The sequence below is a fragment of the Chinchilla lanigera genome, unplaced genomic scaffold, assembly GCF_000276665.1.
Source record: "Chinchilla lanigera isolate Chin_1 unplaced genomic scaffold, ChiLan1.0 scaffold00017, whole genome shotgun sequence".
NCBI lineage: Eukaryota > Metazoa > Chordata > Mammalia > Rodentia > Chinchillidae > Chinchilla > Chinchilla lanigera.
Genome location: NW_004955418.1, coordinates 23,903,765 through 23,909,534, shown reverse-complemented (window position 1 = coordinate 23,909,534; position 5,770 = coordinate 23,903,765).

Genomic DNA, 5,770 nt, shown 5'->3' with positions numbered 1-5,770 from the left:
GCATTTTCTTATTCTTCAACCCTGATTGAAAGAATAGTCTCTGTCTGGAACATTTTATTCTTATGGCAATGGCAAACAGCAAGATGGTTGGCAGAAATATCAAGTGACATGTCACTTTTGTGTACATATAATATTATTTTCTTCTTAGAGGCTTTTTGCCGTCATGCTCAGAAGAGCTTTATGAGAATGTGACATTTGAGCACACGTAAGGAGGGGAAGAACTGAGCTGGCAGGGTCTGGTGCAAGTATTTCATGCAGAGAGTATAGTAAATCTAAAGGCTTTGGGGTAACATGATCCTTGGTGCAATGAAAGCCTAGCAAGATCTTCTGTGTGACAGGACCATGGTTGAGGGGAGCAGGTATGTGGCAGAAGCTGAGGTTTAAGAGAAATAGCTCATGTCATGTAGGGCTTGTTAGATCACATGAAGATGTTTGCATTTTCTTATGTATGATGGGAGAATTTTTTCTAAGAATATATGAAGTGACTTGATTTACATTTTATAAAGGTCACTTAAGGGATAATGTGTGTTGGATACATAGTGTGAATGTCTTTAGTCACTTTCTGGGCACTGAGACACTGTATCTGACACCCACAACTTGAAGGAGGAGAGATTTAGCTCCAAGGCGGAAATGGCAGGGGCAGGGCAGGGGGAGGGGAGCTGCTCACATCATAGTGGTCAGGAAGCCCAGAGAGAAGGGAGGAGTTGGAAGGGAGACAAGCTCATCCAAGTTATGCTCCCAAGAACCTGCCTGTTCTGCCCAGACCCCGACTTCTCCAGCGAGTCATAGTGCCCCCATGACCCAGTCACCTTCCAAAGGTCTCTCTTCTGAGCACACGAGAGTTCTGAGAGGCACTGAGAGAGCCCAGCCACGGACGCTGCCCATTTGAATGAGCCCACCCGCTCTCTTAGAGAAACACAGGTTTCCTTTTACTTCGGTCACAAGCAGTTCCCTGAGGACACGTCAGCAGGTTACACAGGCCAGTCAGCAAGCCACAAGCCCAACATTTCTCAGAACCACCCCCTCAAAAGCTCGCCCCAAAATGCTTTAAAAAGAAAAGAAGCCTTCTAGCCTGTGAGAGTCACCTTCTCTGTTCCGCTCCCATAGAGAGGTCCCTCTCAAGTTTAGCAGTAAACCTACTTTGAGTGCCTAGTTCACATCCTCTCTTTTCCACTCCATCAATCTTGATCTACACAGTGACAGTGAGCCAAAGTGGAAATAAAGACATGCTAGAATATTCTATCATAGTAATCCAAGCAAGAGGTAATGGCAGTTTAGGCTGGGGTGGCAGCAATCATGATTGCAATATAATAAACCACAGTGATTGGTCCCAACGTCTGTATCCTTGTGAAATTTACTTTTCCTAATCCCAGTCCCCAGGATTGCAATATCAGGAGGTAGGGCCTTTTGAGAGATGATTAGGTCAGCAGTGTGTGGTACCCTCGTGAATGTGATTAGTGTCCTTACAATAAAAAGTCCCCAGGAGGGGCTGGGGATTTAGCTCAGTGGCAAAGCGCCTGCCTGGCAAGTGCAAGGTCGTGAGTTTGGTTCCCGGTACTGGAGAAAAACCAAAAAAAAAAAAAAAAAAAAAAAGTCCCCAGTGAGCCAGCTTGTCCCCACACAAAGTGAGGATGCAAGGAGAAGGTACCAGCTATGAGATAGGCACCAAACCTTCTCTCTTCATGTTGGACTTCCCAGCCTCCAGAACTGTAAGAAATAAACTTTGTTGTCTATAAGCCACACAGTTTGGGTATATTGTTATCAGAACCCAAATGGACCATGACATATACCACGTATTTTGAAGGTGGAGCTGACAGGACATGCCGTTGAATTAAGTGTGGGATGTAAGAAAGAAAGAATTCAGTGTTATCAAGGTTTTTGGCTACTAGGTGAGTGGTGACACCATTAACCACATGGGGACAATAAGGATACCGATCCTGATGCTGATACGTGTAGTAAATTTGAGTTTTCTATTTTGGATATGCAATATTCAAGTGAAGTTCCAAGGGACAGTTTAAACGAAGAGAAGATGCTAAAGTTAGAGGTATTGGGGGAAATACATATATACTTCATGGGCTGAGAATAAATCCTTTAGGAAAAACAATAGAGAGTGAAAAAAGCCAAGGATACTCCCAGCACTCCTCCCATCATTTGGAACTTGGAAAGATGGAAATTTCTGGCAAAGGATTCTGAAGCCAGTGACTTAAGAGTGTGACCTTTTGGACACTGAGAAAAAATTTCTAGAAGGAGGAAGGAGGAAGACATCAGTTTTAGATGCCACTGAAAGGTTGTGGTGATATGTGCCACCTAGACTTTATTAACTGCAGCTTAGAATGGGGGCATAAAATTTATGTTCTGTATTAGGTTGGTCAAAATAGTACTGTGTGAGTATTGTGACCAAATGACAGTGATGTTTGGAGCATGTCTAGAGGATTAAGAATAAGATGCTGAAGCGTCTTTTTTTTGGCCATTTGAAATATGATGAAAGGAACCAGAATTTTTCATGTGAGACATTTTTCCTGGAAGACTTATTTGTAAGCTTCAGATACTTTAAGGATTCTATATTCACAAAATAAACTCATGAATATTTATAGCTACTGCTGAGTCTTATGGACATCATCTCACTGAAAATGTTCAAATTGTCCTCCAAGGTGTGAAACTGCAGTCCTGGGGACTGAACTCAGGGACACTGAACTGAGCCATATCCATAGATTGTATATAGTCTCAGTAAGTTTCCCAGTCTGGGCTCAAGTTTGTAATCCTCTTGCCCTGGCCTTCTAGGGTGCTAGAATGACAGGTGTACCCCCATATGCCCCGATTACAGTGGTAGACTTTGTAGAAAGTCTTTTGTAGTGGCCAGGAGTTTTGCTAGTTGAATGCTAATGTCCTTTTGAAGAATGAAAACCTGCTCAGACTCAGATTTTTATTTTCATGATGGTCTTCTTTATTCAACAACCTTTAGCATCTGCCTATTTGCCTTAAGACGGAAGCCAAATACCCAGATTAGCTTTAGAATTGTTTCATAAACTAGTTCTAATTGGCCTCATGTTGTTTTTTGATGACAGATTTTCTGCTGTTAAAGTTGGCCTCTTTGTTCTCTACTGCCAACGAATATTCACCTTGTGTCTTTACCTTTCTTACCTCTGCTTGGGAGATTTATTCTCTCTTCTTTCACTGTGAAAGGAGTTAATGGGAGCTCAAGAAAAAGCTTTGCACTTGTACTCCTAGGAACAGCCAGTTTTTTCCCTAAACTGGCGGTACAGTCATCTATACTATTCACGTTAACAATTGTCTACTGAATTTTACAAAGTAGCATATTACTAGGTTACCATTTTCTGCGCGATAGCTCATTCTCCCAGCAATTGATCAAGGTAATAGACACAGTTTATTGAACTCCTTTCTTTTCTGCTGTCTCTTTACTTTAGATCTCATGAAAACCTCCTAACAAGAGACAGCAGCTGTCAGTGTCACACCGTGCTCATTTTGTTGCCTTTCTAGTGCTCAATATGAAGTCTGTTTTTGGCAACATCCTTCTAGAAGCTTTCTCCCAACTCTGACCAGTGTTAAGGAATCCAAAAACAATCTTTACCAATCGGAGAGGAGTTGAATGAGTACTCCTAGCTACCTCACTCCTCATGTGGGATAACTCTAAGGTGTGTTTTAGGCAGTCTTCTATAGCAGCGGTCCCACAACCTTTTGGGCACCAAAGACTTGTTTTGTGGAAGACAATTTTTCCACAGACTTGGGTGGGGCAGAATGACTTCAGGGTGATTCAAGTGTATTACATTTATTGTGCAGCCAAACCTCCCTCCTAATTATAATCTGTATTTGCAGCTGTTCCACAGTGATAGCATCACTGCCTCAGCTCCACCTCAGATGATCAGGTAGTAAGCATGTCCAAGATCCCTCGCATGCACAGTTCCCAGTAGGGTTTGTGTTCCTATGAGACTCTAATCCGCTGTTGAACTGACAGGAGGCAGAGCTCAGGTGTAAATGTGGGCAATGGGAAGTGGCTTGAATGCAGCCGAAGCTTCACTTATTTGTTGGCTGCTCACCTCCTGCTCTGCAGCCCAGTTCCTAACAGTGGTTGGAACAGGTTGGAGGCCACTATTCTATAGCTTCCTCGTAAGAGTGACCCTATACCCTTTCTTGGCTTTCTCCCCTTACTATCTCACTTCCGCTCTCTGCAAAAGTGTTTCTAGGGATCATCTCCCAATAAACAACTTACAATATAATTCTAGTCTCAGGGCCTGCTTCTAGGGAACCCAAGCTGAGAAAAAGGTATTTCTATCCCTGCATATAACAGATATGAGACTCAAGAGAGGTTAAATAATTTGACCAAAGTTATAAAGTCAGTAGTGGCAGAAGTGGGATCCCAAACACAATGGGTATACCACAGCATTCGAGATTTGGAGCTGACTTACTGTGTCCAAATTATTACACTGAATCACTCTGCGGTCAAGAGAGACTCTGGCAACTGAATACAAAAAGCATGAAAATTCAACTTAGTTCAGTTTTTCTTCCTTTGTATAATTTAGTGTTAAATGCTTATTTTACTTTATTTTTGTTTTGTTTTGTGGATGTTGGGAATTGAACCTAGAGCCTTGGGCATGCTAATTAAGTGCTCTACCACTGAGCTACACCCCAGCCCACCATAAATTTATGTGGCTACTTGATTAAATACTTACCTCCCTACCTAAGGTGTGCATATTCATGGGAGCAAAGACAACACCTGTTTTGGCTCACCCTCGTTTTCTAGCACTTGATAAATATTTGTAAGTGGAATCAGAGACATAGTGGAAGGCAGGAGTAAGCAGGATGTCTAAGGTAGAGAAGCAACAAGAAAGGGAGGGAGGCACTGGCAGCAGAGTCAGAATTAGTAGCAGAAGGGACTGTGCTGGTGGAAACAGAGTGAAACACTACAGAGCGACTTGAGTCATGGGAATAGTATAGTGACTGAAGGAGATAATAACATGGTCCTATTTCTCAGACATGAACACAAATTTGCCTGCTAGCTCCCCAGAGCTGCTTCTGGATCCTGAACAATAACAGTTATTACAGTTCCCTGTGACACTGGACATGCTATCGTGGAGCACTTTTGTTGTTCTGCTTTACTTTCCCAGAAATACTTTTAGCAGACACTCATCACTTGAGGTGAATTTATGACATCTGTGGAGCTCAAAAGACTTACAGATCTGTCAACTGAGAATAATACTCTTGCATTGTTCTACAGGATTGTGAAAGAGACATTGCCCTTTCAAAATTTGAAAAATTTATATAAATATAAGGCATGACTTTTGGATCACTTTTAATGAAAATATTTTATTAAATTACTTCTGAAGAATGCATTATGAAGTTCATGGTAGTTTTTCTTAAATTTTTTCCATGTTGCTGTTATTGTGCTAGTTTATGTCCAAGGCAGAGCCACTTTTGCTTCTATTATATTTTTTGGCTCAAAACATATGTTATAGAAAGAACAGACTGAGAATGTGTTAGAATCAAGTTATAATTAAATAATGATGCAAAACCACTCCTCTGGTCAGCACAGCTCTGAGACAAAGTGCATTACTGAGAAATAATGAGCTCTCATCCCAGTCACACTGTGATTAACACTGAATACACTTCTTCGGCATTTGTGTAAATGGCCTAGTAGGTCATAGAATAGAATAAATTAAATGTAAACACTCAATTATAACATTCCAAAGTACCTGTTTTTAAAAGAATAGTCTGTCTCTCTCCCAGTCTTCTTTTTTCCTTTCTTTCTTTCTTT